The sequence below is a fragment of the Sus scrofa genome, chromosome 7, assembly GCF_000003025.6.
Source record: "Sus scrofa isolate TJ Tabasco breed Duroc chromosome 7, Sscrofa11.1, whole genome shotgun sequence".
Taxonomy (NCBI): domain Eukaryota; kingdom Metazoa; phylum Chordata; class Mammalia; order Artiodactyla; family Suidae; genus Sus; species Sus scrofa.
Genome location: NC_010449.5, coordinates 83,114,226 through 83,136,446, shown reverse-complemented (window position 1 = coordinate 83,136,446; position 22,221 = coordinate 83,114,226). Strand labels below are relative to the sequence as shown.

The following is a 22,221-nucleotide window of genomic DNA, read 5'->3' as shown; positions in this document are numbered from 1 at the left end:
ACAATGAGTTTTTTTAACTTTTTGGATGCCCACAATCTTTGATCTGATGATGCAACTTCTAGGCATTTTTTCTCAAAGAATAATTGTGCATAAATATTTGGCTGTAAGTATGTCTGCTGCAGCTTTGTTAAACTGGTACAACCACTATGGAGAACAGTGTGGGGGTACCTTAGAAAACTATACGTAGAACTACCACATGATCCAGCAATCCCACTCCTGGGCATATATACGGAAAAAATTTCCTTAAAAAAGACACATGCACCCGCATGTTCATTGCAGCACTATTCACAACAGCCGAGACATGGAAACAACCCAAATGTCCATCCACAGATGATTGGATTAGGAAGATGTGGTGTATATACACAATGGAATACTACTCAGCCATAAAAAAGAACAAAATAATGCCATTTGCAGCAACATGGATGGAACTAGAGACTCTCATACTGAGTGAAGTAACTCAGAAAGAGAAAGACAAATACCATGTGATATCACTTATATCTGGAATCTAATATATGGCTACAAATGAACCTTTCCACAGAAAAGAAAATAATGGACTTGGAGAAGAGACTTGTGGTTTCCAAGGGGGACGGGAGGGAGTGGGATGGATTGGGAGCTTGAGGTTAACAGATGCAGACTATTGTCTTTGGAGTAAATTAGCAATGAGATCCTGCTGTGTGGCACTGGGAACTCTCCGTCTAGTCACTTATGATGGAGCATGATAATGTGAGAAAAAAGAATGTATACATGTGTGTGTATCTAGGTCACCATGCTGTACAGTTGAAAAAAATATATTGGGGAAATTAAAAAAATATATCAATAGCAAAAAAAAAAGAAAAGAAAAATACAGGGCTGTTATATAAATAACAACAGAGAACTTATGATTATGATTATTAATAACAATAGGTGAATCCTTACCTTGTGGCAGCTTGTGTGCTTGGAATGTTGGATTCCTTATATCAATCACATTGTTCTATTCATCCTACAAATGAGGACTCTGAGACACAGGGTGTTTAAATAATTGGCCCAAATCACACAGCAAACAAATGTCAGCAGAAGCATTTGAACGCTGTCCTTATTTAAATGTAGAGCTTAAGCAGAACTGTCCACTTCTCCCATAAATATTCAACATCCACTGTGGTCACTGTAGTCACCAAAATAATAATCGGGGAGGGTATAGGATGATACAGAAAAAAACTTATTACTAAGTGAAAAAATCAGGTTACAAAAAATTGTCATCTTGCTCAGGCACTGTTAGATGAAAATGTTAGAATCTGTCAAATGCTGCTCTACCACTAAAAAAGGACTTGAGGTGAGAATAAAGGATATCCCACAAAAGTCACTCTATGATTAGTGCCAGATACAAGGAACGCCCCTGGATTCCTGCCATCTGTTCCTCTGCTTTTCACCCTTTATCTCTTCTGCTCAGTTCTTGCAAACCCACTTTACCTCAGTGTAGCATAGGTGGGGCCTGATGTCCACTCTGGTCCACTTAGCTGGGGCCAGGGCTATATTTCTGTAACAGCTGATTCTACAAAATAGCAAACGGTTTGGGGATAAACACTGCCCATATAAGGAATAATTATTTTTTTGTAAATAAAAACCATAAATGTGGAGAAAAAAGATAGGACCTGCACCAATGTATTGACAGCATTTAAAGGTACAACATTTGTTTTCTTATTTTGTTTCTCCATGCCTTCTAAGTTTTCTACAGTGGATACAAATTGTTTTTGTACTAAGGGGAGAAAGGGTGCCCAAAATATTTGGGGATTAAAGAGTGAATGCTTAGAGTGGATGGTATTTGGAGACCAGAAAAAAGAAAAAAGTGTCCTTGATGATGTTAAGCTTTAAGAATCTCTTACCCAAGAAAGGTTAGCAGCTGAACAGCAGATCCCATTTGAAAGTCATCAGATGTGGAGCAAGGCCTCGCCATTAGGATGTCAAAGCTGTATTGATGGAGATGCCAGCCATTGGTTGCACCAGGGCCATTGCCCCATGACACTGTGCTGGGTGAATGGCTCCTAGGATAAGACAAGTTAGAGCAGAAAAGAAAGGCGTGAGCTACACAGAATATAAGATACAGTTTTAGAAGGCAAGATACAGTGGCCATAAAAGAGCCAGCCAAGATGAAAATGAGTGTTTCAAGCAATTAAGTGAGGACTAGGACAAAGAAAAGCAGGGATGTTGCTTTGGTCTGAAAAATGGCAGTGGAGTTGCAAGTAGGTGAGGAGGGGAAACAGAAGATGTCTTTTCCATGCACAGAAAGGAACAATAAAGTGATACCAAGGGAGATGAATGGATGGAAGTTTTAGAACCACAGGAGGTATAGAAAAATTTTGGAACATGGAAGAGTAAAGTAGCTGATAGAACAGTGTTAGAACCAAGGTGGGGCAGGAGAAGAGAAAACAGGTAACAGAAAAATGAGATATTGAGAACAAACATTTGCACTTGAATGAAGCTAAACAGAACACCCAGTCCAGAGTTAGGGAATGTTACCCATCCACTGCCATCTTACTTGCCTTCAATGGAACCCAAATAACAAGCTGCCATGAGTCTTTCCAACCACACTCTGCCTATGGCCTCTCTGTAGGCACATGTTCATCTTATGTTCACTTGGTATCTGTTCCCCTAGCCCCTTGCTCTTCTGGACAATAAATGCTTCATTAGATCTCACGAATGACTTGATTTATTTTTATAGCTCCAACTAGTCAGGAAGCTCCTGAAGATTGGGAGGTTGGGAACATGGTAATTGCACATTAGCGGCTTTAAGATGTGTCCACAAGTTTTCTACTCCTCAAATCCAGAGGCGGGACCAATGTGCTCTTCCCTTGGTCTGAGCTGACCTCAGTAACTGGTGGACCATCAGGTATGTGCCTCAGTTAGGACAAAAGGGATGCTTCAGCCTTTGCCTTGTCCCTTTGGGTCATGCAACTTTGGAGCCCCGAATGGCCAGAAAAGTAGCACAAGGATGAGATTCTGTGAGGAAGCTCAGGCCACATGGAATGGCCAGGCATTCCAGCCAATGGTCTCAGCTGAAATTGCACCAAGGAAGCATCAACCATCACACGTGTGAGTGAGGAAGTTCACTGCAGCCTCTCCTACCATCATACCTCATCCTCATTAAAGGCTGCTCGAGAACCACCCTGCCAGTGCTCAGAACCATGATGGATAATAATAAAGCAATCATGGTTTTACATAAGTTAATGTCAGACAGGAATAGATAACTGCGACAGACATAACTGCTTCTCAATAAATATCTGTTACATTTAATTCAACAGCACATAAAGGAAGGCAACATTGTCTTTTGATTTTTCTTTCCCTTTTTGTCTTACTCTCCATTATTTCTGTTTCTTAGTCAGGCTTTCTTCATATAGTCAATCTCTCTCTCTCTCTCCTTCTCTCTCTCTCTCTCTTTCTCTTTCTCTTTCTCTATCTCTCTCTCTGCAAATCCAGAATTTTCCCCTATAGAAGAGAGAGCTGCCATCTAGAGAGCCAGAGCTCTCTCTGTACCTAAAAAGGCCTTTTTTTTTCTCTCTCTCTCTCTTTGGGTGTAAAAGAGCTCAAACTCTTTTACTTAAAAAAGAAAAAAAATGTTTCCACTTTCCTATTCTTTATTGACCGTACTCCTCCTTCTTGAATGATTTTTGAGTCTTGTGCATACTTTTTAGGTTGTAAAAATTAAGAACAAGATACTCTACCAGTGATGACCTTGGGTATAAACTTACCCACATCTGGAAAGCACTGTCATTTTGGCCACCTTCTAATCGTGTTGCATCTGCCCCACCTATCCACTGCAGGTGTCCTGACTTAATTCCCCAGGGAGTACAGTGGGGTCCACAGGCAGCATTGGCATCAGGGCTTGAGGGGAGGAGCAAGCCAGGTGGTCAGGATAGCTGTGAGGATGCTCAGTGAAGCTTCAAGGGATGTCTCATAGGGGAGATGCTCAGATGCTGTCGCCTGGAGACCAGCAAGGCTCACCTTGCTCAGAAAGGAAATGATGTACTAAATAGTCACTGAGCAGCTGATAAAGCATGGAGGTGGAAGAATAAGCAAAAACTAGACCAGAAAATTCCCCCATCCCCTATTTGGAAGGGCCTGCATTCTACCTGTGCTGTCCACCCCCCCCCCGGAGGGGGGTGGTGTTGGCCAGCAGGACTCATGTTGAAACATCACCTGCGACAAACATAGGTGAGTGCACCTTGACAGTCATGCTCTTGCACAAGGCCCAGAATTCTGGAGTAGCATGGAGCTGCTCAGCAGAGAAAGAAGAAGCAACCCCCAAGAACAGCAAAGGCACATTGCTAAAAGGACCGCGTGCAGGGTTGGCCCAGCACACCAGCAGCAGGCAAAGTAATATCATCTCAGGTCAAGGAGAAAGCCCCACAGCTCAAAATAGCCACGCTTCCCAGTTGCCACTGGGTCTAAAATTATACCATTGAAGATTTATTCCTTTGCATACCTCACTTTCACTGCCCACCCCCAGGTCTGGGTGGGGGCAGGGCCCCATGAAGTATCTTCACATTAAGGTGTAAAAGGCCTGACAGCTCCACGGAGTTATGTGGGGGCGGGAAAGGAAAGAGGTGTTGAAAGGAGAGGAACAAGGCAAAGGAAGTGTTGGTGAGGGTTACCAAAGGGAAACTTCTCCTATTTCAGAGTTTTACCCAGAAGGAACCTAGCTGGCAGCTACATCATAAAACCGAGGCCTGAACAATTTGCCAGTAAATTTGAAACATGCATGTAAACAATTCTAATCATTTATTCCTTGAAATGCCTTTATAATACATTATTATGCAGAGCTGCATACGCTTCTACTCCACATGCCTTAATGGAGGTGGGGAGACTGAAGGAAGGGGCTCATAGAAAGAATAACAAGAGGATGTATGAGCAAAAGGTATCTGCCTATCATGCCGAAACACAAAAGGGAGCTACAGATAGGCAATCAGATCATTTTGACCAAAGTCTCCATCTCTGAAGTAGAATGTCCTCAGAAATTCAGGCAAGGTCTCTGTCTTTATACACAAAATTTTGGTTAATCTGACCCCACAAGATTAAGCAGTAAACAAAATAAAAACAATCATTATTGGAAATTCACCTCCAGTCCCCTGTTCCAACAACTGCTCCATCTGATTCTATCTTTCGAGTCCTTGAGAAATAGACAACAATTTCAGAAAGGTAACACCACCATCTCCCCTCCCCACTTAAGCCACCTCAGGGGGCAGAACGCAAAGTACCACAGATGCCAGAGATGAGCTTTAGGCAGAGGTAAGAATGCAACTGGGGAGAGGAAAAGAGTGAAAGGCAAGCAGAGAGACCAGAATGCTGGGATGGATGGATTCCTGTAAGAATGACCAACATGCCTCCACTGTTTGGCAGTTTATAAAGAACAGCCATTTAATTTACCATCTGTCCTCCAAATCCCATGAAGGAAGGAAGTTCTATTCCCATTTTTATGACTGAGAATACTTTGCATGAGAGAAATCTGGTGACTTGCCCAAGGTCATGCAGCTGGGTATTTAGGGACATGGAAGGTCTTGAAACCTAAGTCTAACTACCTGAATCCTCTATTTCTTCTGCTCCAATAGTCCTTGGAGTTACAGAACACAAGTATTCAAGACATGTTCCCCATGGGTCCTGAATCACTTACTGATGATTTCTGTAGCTAAGATTTCCCTTCTTAGCCTTGATTCATTCATTCACTCAACAACGCCTGAGTCTCAATTAGCACCGGGCATTGTCCTGGAAACTGGAGTTCACCTTTCTGGGGATGTCACATGCATGACTCCCTGATGATCAGTCTCAACTGTCCCCTTTGCCGAGGGCAACCCCTGACAGGCCGTCAAAAATGGCCCCAGGCACACTTTCCTAGTGATAGTTGTCTAGTTTTTTCATAACACTTAAGACCTCTGATACCATGTGATTCGTATCTTTATTCACTATTTTATTGCTTGTCTTCTCTCTCTAGAAAATGAGGTCCTTCAGAGCAAGGACCCTCTCTCATTCAAAGCTGGCCCTCCAATACTTAGAAGAAGGTCCTGCACATGATGGGAGCTCAATAAATATCTGTCTAATAAATGACACTGAACATAACAGAGAGCTTTCTCCAGTGCCTAGTATGTGTCCTAAGCAATATGAGGTTGTATGCATAAATCATTCCATTTAATCAAGATCCAAAACAGAAAACATATGAAGAAGATGGAGCTTTAATAATGGCAAGAAAGTGCTTGGAAGAATGAAAGCTCAATTTGAAATGCCTATACCTTGTGCCACTTAATGCAAGAACAAGGGCCATCTTGTGACATTAAAAGGTAACAAATTTAAAATGAATAAAAGGAAATACTTTTTTAAAACAGCGTATAATCTACCTGTGGAATTCACTGCCGCAGGCTATTATTGAGGCAAATAGTCTAGCAAGATTCAAGAAAGGATTAGACATTTATATGAATAGGAATAATATTGGCAGTTACACTAACTAGGTTAAAAAGTTACAAGGCATGTCCGTCCTGGGCTCCAGGGCATAACTGCTCACCAGCTGGGGTGAGGAAGGAATTTCCCCTTGTGATAGAGCATTGCATAATTGGCCAGATGCACAATGGCTGGTATTTTTGCAGTCTTCTGTAACAGAGGTAGAGACCACTGCCCAGGGGAAATTTCTGGAGAAGTCGGACCAATGACCTCAACATGGTTATTTCTGTCTTCTTGTTGCCCAATCCTAAATAGAAGGGATAGAGAACACACATAAACTTTGGGGGAATTTGTACCTGAAAAATTTTCAATTTCAGAAAACCAGAAGGGTAAAAATCATTTTCTTCTTCCTGATGATGAAAATACTCAGAGAATGGGGAGTTCCTACTGTGGCAGAGTGGGTTAAGAATCCGACTGCAGGAATTGCCATCGTGACTCAGCAAGTTAACCTGTCTAGTATCCATGAGGATGTGGGTTCAATCCCTGCCCTTGTTCACTGGGTTAAGGATCCAACATTGGGCAAGCTGCAGTGTAGGTCAAAGATGCAGCTCTGATCCTGCATTGCTGTGGCTGTGGCGTAGGTTGGCGGCTGCAGCTCTGATTCAAACCCTTCCCTGGAAACCTCCATATGCCTCAGGTACATCCCTAAAAAGAAAAGAAAAAAAGAATCCAGCTGCAGTTGCTCAGGTCACTGTGGAGGCAGGGGTTTGATCCCCATCCCAGTGCAGTGGGTTAAAGGATCTGGCACTGCTGCAGCTGCAGTATAGGTTGCAGCTGAGGCAAAGATTCAGTCCCTATCCTGGGAACTTCCATATGCCATGAGTGTGGCCATAATTTTTTTTAATTTAATTTTTTAAAAAAGGACATGTTCAAAGAATGAAATCATGCTCTCACTATAATTTTATTTGCAGCATAGCCAACTGCACTAGGAGGCTGCCAGTATGCTTCCAAACCTCAAACTTTGGAATCCTGGGAGAATCTTAGACATGGGTATCGTCTACCCATGTTTCACATGCATCTGACACTATGCCTTATGAACATGCACTCAGTTCATCTGTTTAATGAAAGTATATTTCTGCAGGTGTGGTAAAGAAGCTGTTCATAATGCTGTTCACTCACATTTTGAAGTTTTTCTCTTGTGATAGAGTCAGTTACATTGCCAGATACTTCCTTAGATTCTCAGTAGTGTACAATCCTCCATTTTTGTCTTCATCCTAACATGGGAAAAACCAAAGGCAGTTGTTAGCCATGCATCAGAATACAAGTGTTGATAATAACATGTGATCATATTAAAGAAAACATTGAAACTAAATTATTCCTTACACTAACTTACTTGAGAAACCTTAGTTATCTAGATGTAGCCAAGACTCTGAAGAAAGTGTATCAGTGTTTAAACCACTTAAGAAAAAAATATCCCCCAAACTCTGGGACAAAGGACATTCTGCAAGCCAAAACAGAAAGGGGAATTTTAATTTAAATCCTCAAACCAACAGTGAACCTAAACGATTTCAGAGATCCCTGAATGAAATTAATAGATATACAACAAAATGTTGTATAAATGTTTATGTGCTTGGCACTCACCTGCAGAGAGAATCACCTGTGGATTCCTCACCTGCGTGTTCAGCCAGCCCAAAGATGATCTGCCTTTAGATGGGTCTGTGGATGCAGAACCCACGTCTATGGAAGGCCATCTGTACTACATCATTTTATGTAAGGGACTTGAGCATCCTCAGACTTTGGCATCCTCAGAGGTCTGGGAACCAATCCCAGATGGACACTGAGAAACAACTACATGATTTTTTTCTGGAAAGAGAGAAACAGAGAGAGATCATAATTGACATTGGTATTTTCAAATATGTTCTCAAACAAAATATGTTAAGAATCACTGGTCTAGGACCCAGTCCGCAAGAAAATTCTTAAGTGACTCTGTACAGAATCTTTTCCATCTACCTTCAAGAACTGCTCTACTAAGATTTGCTTTCTTATTTGGCAGAAGAGTATTACTTAGATTCTCTTAGTAGAAGATAAAACATATAGGATCTAATTCCCACCCAGAGGAATTACATTAAATATTGCTTCAAATAACTACCTGTCATTTTATTACCTGGTGGAATATTAATCTTTTCAAGTTTGTCTATTTTCTCTTGGTTTAAGCTTTCCTATTTACCTTTTCATGTGACTATCACAAGAGTAGACAGAGCTTGTCAGATGTTTGTTTATTGGTATTGGGTTGTTTGGGTTTGGGGTGCTTTTCTCTTCCTTTTTGTTTTTTTTTTCTTTTTTTTTTTTTTTTTGGTGATTGATGCTTGATTCTTACTCAAAATTAACCACACAGTATGAGGAATTTCATGTAAGTGTGTAAGCCCTGTGGTCAACTAGGATGGGGTTCAAATTTCACCCCAGCAGTGTTACTTCAGATAAACGAATTCCTATGACTCTCTTTCCTCATCTGTAAAATGGAAATATAATAAATTTGGCTTAATCTGGTGAGCAGACTAAAGGAGACATGACTATACAGCATATATTTCCTATCATATATTAAGAAGATAAATTTTATCTGTTATTATGATTGTGCATATTTTGCCTAGGTATTTGTAACACTAAAACTACATATCCTATTTCAATATGATTACATCAGATGCATAAAAATAAATATCAAGAAAATACTTTATACTTACATTTCCCATATTGTTAGGCTTATACTAAGTTCTAATTATCATAAGTAGAAGTTTAATGAACATCTTCAAGCATTATCTTTTTGAAACCAAGAATGCATTCCTAGAAATAAAATTATTTGGTCAAGGGTTATAAAAAAAAAATCACATGGCTTGATACACATAGTCAAGTGAGTTTCTGGAAGTGTTTTGCCAATGTGCCCCAACACAGCTATATGATTCTCAATTTCACTGCTCTTTGGGGACCAATGAGCATTACTATTGACAAGGAATTTTAAAAAATCTACATAATGAAAAGACTGTAGACAAGTAAGCTGTTGTGTTTCCTGATCTGGGGGGAAAAAATTCTGTGAATAGTGCAAATTTCCATTCCTTCAACATCAGCCAGTTTCCAAGAACTTTCTCTAAGTTTTGTACTCAACCTCTCAGAAACTTCTCATCCTACAATCACACACCTTGTAGTTTTCTGGCTGAGTGAAGTCACAAAGGGAAAGGAGCAGATGTCCAGTGGTCCCACAAAGGACAGGGATTCAACTGCCTGCCATTGGTGTGAAGACCCTGCATAGAGGAACATTCCCAGAGGACATGGGACCTGGTGAGGCTATTATATAAATATTTTCTTGCAAGGTGGAATAATGTAGAATGGCCCAATCCACAGCTGACCACAAAACATGGAAGGTGTAACCCAATGAGGCATATCACCTGAGCTCTGAAAGGGATAATCTGAGGAAGAACAGTTGGTTTGTGCAGCTTTGAAGAGATCTAAATAATAGCTGGTTTTGTGGGAAGAGAGAAAAAAAAAGAAAAAAGAAAAGAAAGAAAAAGATTACTTTGGCCCTTGGTGGTGAATTTACTACATATGAAAGGTGAGGGACTAACAATGTTGAAATGGAAATTTCTAACTCAAGGTTTCCAAATAGAGACTTTTTCCTACCCTTTCCACATCAATGTCCTACTGGCTGCCTCTTTTTCTTTAAACAAGTCCTAAGGAACCCCAAAATTTCATTTGAAATATTTGTAGGCATTGTTGTAATAAGAAAACATGTAACTTCCCTGTTCATCCACACCAAATTCTACAATGAGAAGTCTCTTTTAAGATGCTCTCACTGGAGTTCCTATTGTGGCTCTATGGATTAAGAACCCAACTAGTATCCATGAGGATGCATGTTTAATCCCTGACCTCACTCGGTGGGTTAAGGAAGAGCCAGCGTTGCTTGATTCCACCTCCAGCCCAGGAACTTCCATATGTCACGGAAGCATCCCTTAAAAACAAAAACAAAAAAAAAAAAGGAGTTCCCATTGTGGCTAGCGATAGCAAACCTGACCAGTATCCAGGAGGATGTGGGTTCGATCCCTGACTTTGATCAGTGGGTTAAGGATCCTGCTTTGTCATGAGCTGGGGTGTAGGTCGCAGACACAGCTCAGATCCTGTGTTGCTGTGGCTGTGGCATAGGCTGGCAGCTGCAGCTCTGACTACCCCTAGCCAGGGAACTTCCACATGCCCAGGTGCTGCCCCTAAAATAAAAGAACATTTAAAAAAAATAAAAAGACACTAACACTGCTAAGCCTATTTTAACTGTTTCTCCCCATTCAGTTACAATGGAGTGTTCACATAAAAGACACAAATTACAGGTGGGCTCTTTCAACATGTGTGGATGGCATAGCATTATTTGTTAAATTCCAGAATCTGGTGCTAGTTAAACAGGCTAAAAGGGTTCGTTACTCCAAAGATGGAGACCGTTGGCATGATGTTCTGTCCTAGCTCCATGGATGTCTGCACACCTGGGTATGAAGCACACCTGAAGGGAGGCAACAAGGTAGAAGGGATAAAGACGAGGCCTCCCATCACTACTACCTGTAGGACCTTTTGAAAGCAATGAACCTCTCTGGGTCACTGCTGCTATTCTGTGAAATGGAGATACTAACCACCCTGCAGAGTTACATGAGAAAGCACCAGCTCCCAGGACATGGGAGAATTTTATGTACACACACACACACACACACACACACACACACGCATATGCGAATATGTGTGCATGCACTTGAGTTTTTGAAAATCAATTACTTCTCTCCATCTTTATAGCTCACAAGGTGATTTTTGAAAAGTCAATCAAGAAAGGAAGGAAAGAAACAGATTTTCCTCTCCAACAAGAAAAAGCAATTAAATGTCAAATATTAACTGTTCCTAGGAGTAAATTTTTTTAATGGGTTAAAGGCTTGGCCATTATAGACCTCCAATATGTAATTTCTAAGAAAGGACCAGGTAATATTTTTTTTTAATTAAGTGGAAGATAAAATGCTAGAACCAGTGCATCCATTCAGAAACCACTTTTTAGGCCATTTTCCGGAGATTCTTGATGGCATCATACCTTTTAAGACGCCCAGTTTTTTTAACGGCACTTTATTTTAAACCTCCACTTGTGAAAAGCATTGATTTATGATAGGGCTGATTAAAGCAATGGTGTCTGAAGCAACAATGATTTCAATTATTGAAATTTCACCAGTGTGCGTTATTCTGACTTGCTCTCCCTTTTGAGTCCCCACAAGAGAGTATGGAAAGCGACATAATTTTGAAAAGTTCCTGCACAAATATCGTAACAGAAAGGAAGGTATAGACAGATGGGCTGCCGTGCCCTTTTTGATGATGTGAGAGTATGAAAATACGCTTTAATGTGCTCTGACAAACCTGAACAACTCCCTTGATGGGTTCCTGCCTGATATCATTAGGGTTTTGGAGAGCTTCAATTCTGCTCCGTTCCCCTGGAGCACAGCCACATCGTAGGAACCTACACACTGAAGATTCCCTCTAAGCCTTAGAGTCTTGCCTTTCCTCTCTGTGGACCAGGAGGAAACAGGCTCACCCTCAGATCTCTAATTCATTCTCATTCAAGTCTAACATTGATATAACTTAGACCAGATACTCTTTCCTCATCTGACAGCCTATCCCCTGGACCAAGCTGGTAAATAAGAAAGTGACCTCGGCCTGGAGCCATATGCAAGAGAATGGGGGCGAGTGGGAAGGAACTCTGGGTAATGGGGGTAGTTGCTCCTGGGCTCCCGATACTTGTCACTACGAGCAGCTGCTGCAGCTGCGGCCCAAATGGTGCTACATCTTCAGATCTTTTCAAAAGAATCCTGAAATCCATATTGTTATGTTAAGTTGAAGTTTCTCAGTTTCTAAAGGTTAGACAAGCACTGGCTCAAGTCACCCTATAGGCCGCCTGTGCTAGGCTTCCTAGTTGGTACACAAGTGGTCAATCCAACCAGTTACTGGGGAGAATATAGGCCACATGTTTTTTAATTAACAAAGAACTTTTCTTCCACTATTTCACATTTAATGGAAATATAGTATGTGCTAAGTACTACATGCTGAGTGCAAAAAAGAAAAATACCTACTATCTGCTATCAAGGAACTGACAGTCTAGCATTTATATATACTATCTATGAATAATTTTGGATTTAAGGACTTACACAGAAAAGCAACCTAACATCAGGGGTCAGTCTATGTGGGGGTCACATTTCTTTTTTCGTACACATCTCCATTGTGATTCTTCAGGTAAGTCAGAGTCTACGTTCTGCTTTGAAGCTCCCTTTTAATTTGAGAACTACTCCCAAGAATACTAAAGTCCCTGTAGGGCACATTCCCATTAAAATCCCCAAGAGCAATTGGAAGGGAAAATTCCAGTTGCATCTTGGCAGTTTTTCTCCATCGAATCACGTTTACAAATGTCTTAGCTCAATGCTATTAACTGGACTTTTGCACAATTTGAATCTAGCTATTTTATGAGGCTGTCATTTTTATAAGTGACCAGCAAATGCTTTATGTATTAATGCCTCTGGAAAATCACCTCGATAATTTTTTTTAACTTTGGGGAGGGAATTATAGAAGTCCCAAGACACAAATGAAAGCATTTGGGTCCAGACATTAACATTTGCAGTTTAGCACTTGAAAAATTATGTATCTAATTGCTTTACAGAAGAAAATCATATCAAAGTTAAGATTCCTTCTTTTTAAACTTTGTAATTATTTTTCAGACTCCTACTTGAAATGCCTTCAAGTACTTCCATTGAAATGTATAAGGGCTTTTCCCCTCTTCCTTTTAAATAGGCTTTGACTGTGCTGGCTCACCTTCCGTTGCACTCTTTGATGGCACTGCCTGCAAGGAAAGTTCTTGAGCATCACCACCACCTAGTACAGAAACAGACAAAACAGGTGGCACACAGTATGAAGAGCCAGGCATTGCACTGAGGTAAAAACAGCATTTCAGGGAGTTCCCTGGTGGCCTAGCAGGTTAGGGATTCGGTGTTGTCCCAGCTGTGCTTCAGGTCACTGTGGTAATGCAGTTTCCATCTCTTGGCCTGAAACTGTCACATAGAGTGGGTGTAGTCAAAAAAAAAAAGCATGTGATAGATTCTGTAGCTCAAAAGCAGCCAATCATGGGAGGTCTCATTTCCTTCTTTTCACAGAACTCCCAGTCAACCTTTAGCACACAGATCCCTTTTTCATCCTCTCTTTCTCTTTTTTTTTTTTTTTTTTTCCTTGTTATGCCACATCTGCAGCATATGGAAGTTCCTGCGCTAGGTGTCAAATTGGAGCCTACGCCACAGGCACAGCAACGCTTGCAGCAATGCAGGATCCTTCATCCACTGAGTGAGACCAGGGATCAAAACCACATCCTCATGGACACTATGCCGTGTTCTTAACCCTCTGAGCCACACTGGGAACTCCCCATCCTCTCCCTCTCAGCCCTTCCCCAGAGCAAGCTCCTGCATGGCTTCTCAGGGAGCTGATCCTGAGTAACGTGCCCTGACTGCTGGGAGCACTGGATGTTGGGCCACCTCCAAACCCTCCCATTTGCTTAACATGGCAGGCAATTCTGACTTTCTTAGTTAGAAACTACTTCGCTGATTCATCTCCAAAGCTTTTATTTGACAAATAAACAGCTGACCCTGATGACTTCCATCCAGGCTGCCACTCATGGCCTTGGTACTATGGGAATCACTTCCTCAAGTAGAATTTTACTTAGGCTTCACAATAAAAACTAATTAGAAAAGCCTGGATGGGCTCCGGTTTTGTGCCAAGTGCCTGCCCATCTCCAGAGACACAACAGTGAAAGAGAAGCATTCTAATCCGGATTCAAACACATGCTGATGATTCATCCTGCCCAAGTTGATGCACAGAGGGATTGTTGAACAAAAAGAGGAAACTTAGAACTTTCATCCCAACTTCCTATGGAGGTTCCCAGGCTAAGGTTCAAACTGGAGCTGCAGCTGCCGCCACAGCCACAGCCACAGTCACAGCAATGCAGGGTCTGAGCTGTGTCTGCGACTTACACCACAACTCATGGCAACACCAGATCCTTAAGGCAAGGCCAGGGATTGAACCCGAATCCTCATGGATCCTACTCGGGTTCATTACAACAGAGCCACAATGAGAATACCCTCATCCCAACTTTTGTTTTACAGAAGAGGAAAAGGAGGTCCCTATACGTCTCAAGAGCTGATTCACATTAGAGGGAGGTCCAGAACCCACAGTACTGATGCCTGCGCCATGCTCTTTCCTTCAATACATCCATCTCATTCAGAATGAAACTTAACGTAGGGACCCAGCCTATCTTATAGATCACAAATAGCTCCTTTGTATCCCTTCAGGTAAGTTAGTTTGTCCCTGTGCTATACTTTGAAACTCTGTTTTAATTTGAAAACTGGTGCCACGAATACTAAAGTCCATGTAAGGTACATTCCCTTTAAAGCCCCCAACAGTAATTGAAGAGTGGTCCCTGAGACCCAGAGTTTAGCTTGCAGTGACTGCCACAGTATGCGTGGGAACAGTGAACACTCATACCTCCAACATTCAAGACAAACCCAGAGAAGAGGAGTGATAAGCCAATGTCCACTGAGACCCTGGGGTTAGTGTTTGTACCTTTACCAGGCTAAAGGACTTTTTAGGCTTCCCGTTGATATAGTTAAAATAGTAGCTGCAGTTTATATATATTTTCAATGACCTTATAAATCAATAGTATTCAGTAATCTTAGCTGAAACTATAAATGGTTGCTGGACCCATTAAAGATGAAGTTAAGTTAGATCTTCTATTTTTTTAAATGTGGTCCTCCAGGAAGCTGCCTCTGGACATAAGTACAGAAAATTAACACAATAAGTAAAGCATTATAGAACAGCTATTAACTGATTACACTAATAAAAACCAAATGGGGGCCTTAATTCTGCCCCTCTGGGAGAGCAGGACAGATAAAATAAACAACAGGAAAAGAATATGGAGTAAAGGAAATTGATTTTAAACAATAATAATACAGAAACCTCCCACCATGTTAAAAAAAAAATCAGATCTCTAGCTTCATTTGGGGAAACATAGAAGGGAATTTTCACACTGCCTTAGTAAGACCTATGTTTGTTACTAATAAGGGTGTTTTCCAGGCTAACAAATAGGAAAAATGAAGGCCTGCTGACACAGACGTCCTTAAATGACAGTCATATGGACACAAGGACTATCTGCTGTATTATCAAAATGAGGAGCCCTTCCAGTCTCCCTCGGAGGAAGTGGAAATCTAAACATTTGGGGCTCATGCTCCATCAGGGCGGGACGAACAGTCAGTTCCAGTGATGGTTGGTATTCCCTGCCAAAGCCATGTCAGAGGAGAAAAAAAGAGAACTAAGAATTTCCACCATCTTGGGAGGTTGGAGGGGTGCGACTTAAGAACTACATCCCGGTACAGCACTGCCTGTTGGTTAAATCCTAAAATCCTTGAGCATGCTTGTGGTTCACTCTTTACAGAAATTTATAGTAGAGAAAGAGCTTTTCTTTCCAGTTTGTTGTGTATAACATGGCCCACATCCCTGCCTTAAAACCTAGCCAGGAGCTAAGTAAGGGCCCGCCAGGAGCTAAGTAAGGGCCCGCCAGGTGCCCAGTGTCCTCCAAGATGCCTTACACATGTTGTCACTCGTTCTTCTATGATGCCTGCAAAGCAGGTAGTGATCCTCAATTAGTGTTGAAGACATGGAGGTTCAGGGTGATCCAGAGACTAGTTCCAGTTCCCACCTTGCAGGCACTCGCACTTCTCCCTCCCCATAGGCAACCCCGGCTCAATTGCTGACTGTTATTCTTTTCCTCACTCTATTTTCATATATTGTTCGAACCCATGGAGCCTCTCCTTTTTGCATGGCATATGCAAAATCCCAGGTTATTTTTACTTCTCACTGGCAAAAAGTCAGCAAATTCAAATGAAATGATAATTTCTATGTGAGAAAATAGTTTAGCATTTTCTTAAAATGCAAACTTAAATATGTATATATATTACACAAGACTCTAACTTTTAAGTTGGCAGAAAACAGCCTGGTAGTTTCATGGGACAGCTGAATACAACGATAGTGGTTCGGATGTAAAGTGTTGGTCTGAGACCTGAGGGGGAGCTCTCCCACAGTGAAATGTGGGTGTTTAGACTAGAAAAGAAGCATCAGGAGGTAAGATATGGGATTGTATGTATAGAATACTCCTGTGTACAAAAAGGAAAGACTTGCTCAGTGCCAGGCAGAGAGGGCTAGGAGATATACAAAGGGACCAGTGAACAGAAGGTTTCAGGGAAGGAGATTGAAATTTGAAGCCATAAACACATTCTCAAAGCCAGAGCACTTCAAAAATACATTGCATTCAGGCCATGATGCTTAGGAGTGAAATCCCAGAGGTGTTCAGAATAAAGAATATTTTCAATAATTCGGAAGTTTGCACTTTTGTAATAATATGGGGCAAATGAAGAAATTACATAATTCAAAGGAAGGGGACAAAATGATCATTACTGCAGATGATAACATTTACTTAGATGGCGTAAAAGAATCAATTGGCAAACTATTTGAATAGGAAAGCAGTAAAGTAGGAAAATACCAAATAAAACGCATAAGTAGATAACTTTTCTCAGCAATTTTAAGATTTAACAGAGAAATTGTATTCACAGTAGCAGTGAATAAATTTGAGAGTACGCACACTGAGAAACTACATGAAGAAACTAGGACTGTAGCAGAAGTTCATGTGAAAAGATGAAAGAGAAGGCAGGCTTTACTTCTAAATGAGAAAACTCAATATTAAAGCCCAGATCCTCACACACTAACCTATCAATTGTCTTCTCTTACATTTTGTTTTTTTTATTTTATTTTATTTTTTGCTTTCATAGGGCTGCACCCACCAGATATGGAAGTTCCCAGGCCAGGGTCGAATCAGAGCTACAGCTGCCAGCCTACACCACAGCCACAGCAACACAGGATCCGAGCTGTGTCTGTGACCTACAGCACAGCTCACGGCAACACCAGATCCTTAACCCACTGAGGGAGACCAGGGATGGAACCCACAGCCTCATGGTTTCTAGTCAGATTCATTTCCACTGTGCCACGACGGAACTCCTTCCCTTACATTTTGAACTTGAGTTCTTATGCGGTAACAAATAGGGAGGCATAACCCAGAAAAATAATTGTAATGAGAAAAAAGACTTGCATTACTGGCTATGAAAGCATATCCTTAAATTGTGATAATAAAAAAGGAGGATTGTGGCAAAAAGAGTGATGGGGACAGAAAGACAACAAATAAAAAATTTAAAATACAGCAGTAGTTCCCATAACATACAATATTTAGATTAGTGAGGAAAAGAGGCTCTAGTAAATAGATTCTTACCACACAGACCAAATATATGAGAAATTTAAATGTTTTTTTAAAATAAAACTGAGCCACAAAAGCACAAGTAGAAAATACAGATTAATATTTACCTGCCCCTGGGATGTGCAAGGCCTTTCTAAACATAAAAGCAGAGGAAGAAAGGATAAATGAAAATATGCATTTACTTAAATTCATAAACATATACATTAAAAATCCTTTAACAGTTAAAAATCAAATGATAAAATAGAGAGATGTTTGCAATCCACAATAGTGAAATAAACTTACTATGCAAAGTTAATAAACTTACTATGCAAAGAACTTTTTCAATTTAATATGTAAAGAATGAACACAATTAAAAGAGGGAGTTCCCATTGTGACTCAGTGGAAACAAACTCGACTAGTATCCGTGAGAACTCGGGTTCGATTCCTGGCCTCACTCAGTGGGTTAAGGATCTGGTGTTGCATGAGCTGTGGCATAGGTTGCAGACGTGGCTTGGATCCCGAATTGCTGTGCTGCGGTGCAGGCCGGCAGCTGTACCTCTGATTTGACCCCTAGCCTGGGAACTTCCATAAGCCATGGGTGCAGCCCTAAAAAAAAAAGGCAAAAAAAAAAAAAAAAAAAAAAAGTCTTAATAGAACTTTTACAAGTTTAAATAGGTAGAAATTAAAGTAAAAGGCAAATAACATACACACAAAACAAGCTATCACAAATAATCAAGGAAATACAAATCACAGTAGGTTCTAGTTTCTTTGAGGAAGAATTAATGACGGTTTGTGAATTCTGTATTCTCGTTCACTGCAAGTGGGCTCTAAACTGACGTGAATACTTTGAGGGCAACTCTGCAAACTGTAGCCGCCCCCCCAAAAAGCCTTTGACCCAGGAATTCCACTCGGAGTAATTTCCAGAGGGAACAGAGATGCACACAAACAATTTAAAAGGGCGAAAAGTTACAAACAACATGAATATCTCTCTAGAGGTCAAATGAATTATGATACGAATGAATAAGGAAATATGATGCCAACACAAAACTCATGTTTTACAAATAGTTTTGACAACACGAGCAAATATTTATTATGACTTGTCAGATAGGAAAACCAGATTCCAAAATAGTGGATTACCGCAGGACCTCAGTCTTACTTTTCCAGTGAACAAATACACGCATGTGAAAAAAGAGAGGGAAAAGATGACAAAATATATGTCAACGGGTTGACAATGATTCTACTTAAGCGATAGGGCTACTGGCAATTTTTTTGACTTCTTGGTGCTTTTCTATAATTTCGAAACGTTCTGGGATAGACAGGTATGTATTTTTACAGTCAAGAAAAACATCATCTCCTGTGTGTTTTAAATCCTAGTTGGCCGGAAGCATGGAAGTGTGAGGTAGGCTGCCTGCGAGAGGATACTTCGGAAGAATAAAGGGAGCTTCTCAACCCTGTGTGAGTCTATGTCTTCACCTTATTCTAGCTTTTCTTTTTTGGTTCTTTTTTGTCTGTTCTGGAAAAGTTTGCAGCTTCCAACACCATTTTATGTGCTCCTCCCTGTGAGTGACAGAGCAGAGAGTCCCAACAATACTTAATGTATTTTGTGTCAGGGGCCCGTGGGTCAGCAAGGTTATTAATAAACATAGCCTCTTGTTCTAATTTGGGTCCCTTCTCTCCTTCGCGTGTCTCCTCCTGCCCTCCTTTTCCTTTCACTTCTCTGTCTGACCCTTTTCCCCTTCTCCCTGACATCAAGGATTCAGCCTTCATTTTAGCTCGAGTTCTGGCACTTTTCCCATATCGCTTTTCTGGGGTTGTTGTTGCTCCTGGTACGTTTTCACGGGGAATTTAATTTTTGAGGAAATGCTTCGTGTCCTAAATCGATTCGACGCAGGCTGATGCGATACTCTAATCTGACGTGCCTGGGAGACGGGAGGGAGAAGTCAAGTCGAGGAAAATGTGGATGAGCAGAGAAAGTACCTTATTTTTGGAAAAAGAATTTCTGTCAAACAAGATTCACTGACCACAAAATTAGCCAGATGTAAGGGGCTGCTACGATCAGCTCTCTACATAAAAGGGAGAGAGTTGGAAGGCAGAAGGCAGCTTAGACTTATTAAAAATATTATTTTTCTATTATCTTTGATAAGACAAAAAGAATCATGTCTATTTGGGTGTGTGTCTATCCATTTTAGCTTCCGTTTAATACTTGACTTACTACCTCAACTTATATTTAGAGGAAATCTTGTGTTTTTGCTGATTTTGTCATACAAATAGAAGTGGTGCATTGTCCCCATCAGTACCAAATTTTTACACACAAGCTCTTCAAATCGTGGGAACTTGGTAGAAATCCTGTTCTTTTTTTTTTCTTTCTTCCTTTCCCACATGCAACATATTCTAATTGCAGCTTCAAACCAGAGAAGATTACTTTGGGAACTGAAAAAAGTCACTTCCTACATACATCCAAATCTTCATGTGCTCTTTCCAAATTTATTCAACTTCAGTTGTTACTTTCTTCTAATAAACACAATATTGCATCTCCTGTCAGAGCTTTCAGGGAATTACATGTGCCACTGAGAGTTACTTAGCAATGATAAAGCAACATTTTTATATCAGAATATATGTAAAAGGGAATGTATGATTCTCTGCTGAATTACTCATACATTTCAAATTTACCTACTGCATTTTTTTCCTGTTCAAGAATGCATTCTTTTTAAAATGTGACCTAGACCACCTTTTGTAGAATGAGTAGAAGTCTTTTCGAGTGATGTAATTTTTTAATATGATTAACATGACTAATTCTCCTCTGAACCAGGGTCCTCGTGTTGAAAAAGTGGAAACAAACAAAACATGACAAGGAAGCTGAATTTATCAGAGAGGGGAGAGATCGTTTTCTATACCTAAACTTCTTACCATGAAACATACTAGTTTTACTGCATTACCAGAATTGCACCTGACCTTCAGTTTTTCACAAACTAAGAATGACAATCTTCTTTTTTTTTTTTTTTTTTTTGTCTTTTTGCTATTTCTTGGGCCGCTCCCGCGCATATGGAGGTTCCCAGGCTAGGGGTCCAATCGGAGCTGTAGCCACCGGCCTACGCCAGAGCCACAGCAACGCGGGATCCGAGCCGCATCTGCAACCTACACCACAGCTCACGGCAACGCTGGATCCTTAACCCACTGAGCAGGGCAGGGATAGAACCCACAACCTCATGGTTCTTAGTCGGATTCGTTAACCACTGCGCCACGACGGGAACTCCAAGAATGACAATCTATGTGAACTTTAGATGCATCATGCAGTTGGCTTCTTGATATGGTCACCCCTCAGCACTGTACATTAACAGTCAGAGAGACAGAGATCTTGAACTCAGCTCAAATCTCCACTGGAAATGGCTCTTCATCAGACCTGACTAAATGTCTAGTTGAGCTCCTTTCCTACTCCCTAGTTTTTTATTTTCCTTCTGAATAGATCATCCTTACCTGTTCTGTGACAATGATGAAAGGATAAAGACAGCTTTAAATGTGCTCTGTTAAATGTGTGGCCATTTATGGAATGGAATAATATTTAAGTTATTTTCTTTAAAGGCAGTATTTTTTGTAATAGACATAGGTTTGCATGAGCAGTAACTTATTAGGCTGTGGTGGGGAAGAAGAGAGGGGAAAAAAAGGAGAGGAAGCTTTTCTTGAGTGCCTACTATGTACCACCCAGTGTGACACTTAGACTCATTCATTCATTCAGTGGAGCTCTTACGTTGTGCTATGTATGTCCCACATCTTTTTTAGTGTTGTCTGCACAGCATCACAAGGAAGAAGAAACTATTAACTTTAGGATGTAGATGAGAAAACTGAGGCTTAGAGATGGTGAGCAACAAGTCCAAGACACACAATTTGTGTGACACAAAGCAAGGATTCACACCCAGGTTCTGCTCGCCAAACTAGGCACTTTCGATGATGATGAATAGACTTCCCTGTCTGCGTTTTGGTGAGGGCTCAGAGTACAGACGAAATCCTGGAGTTTACTGGAAGACTGGGCTTGAGGAGGTCAGTGACACCTGATCACTTATAATGTATGATTTGGGGTTGTCTGAAAAGCCAAGAATGACCTCCCAAAGAATTACATTGGATAGTATGGCAAAAACAGCAATTCTCGTATTAGTATGACTAGACATATATAATGTATAATATTTTCTACACTATATATGCTATACTATATATTCTATAATTTATATTAAAATACCAATGACACTGTGTGACTCAAAATAGACAGACTAGTGGTTTTTAAGAGCTGGGCGTCTTTGTGCCCTTGTTTCATGTATTTTAAAAATTCTATATTTAAAGGAGGTCATTGGTTCTAAGATGTTCCTTGAAATTTTGATAAATAAATGTTCTGAGGATCATCTGTGGGGAATTTTTCCCTCACATAATAGGATCGGATGCAAAGTACGGTTTTATGC

General features: G+C 40.7%; 1 protein-coding gene across 16 annotated transcripts in view; it reads right to left on the bottom strand.

Annotated features, from left to right (window-relative positions):
- The window catches only part of LOC102160410 (atherin-like), a 48,970-nt gene continuing 29,992 nt past the window's right edge, over nt 3,244-22,221 (bottom strand). For 10 of the 16 annotated variants that reach the window (XM_021099336.1, XM_021099343.1, XM_021099344.1 and 7 more), the window contains one exon: nt 8,693-13,323. The gene's annotated coding sequence lies outside the window, so the exon portion shown is untranslated. Of the gene's footprint in view, nt 6,707-7,578; nt 7,674-8,040; nt 8,263-8,692; nt 13,324-22,221 lie in introns of those variants that run through there. The other 6 variants (XM_021099339.1, XM_021099341.1, XM_021099340.1 and 3 more) reach the window with 6 other exon arrangements.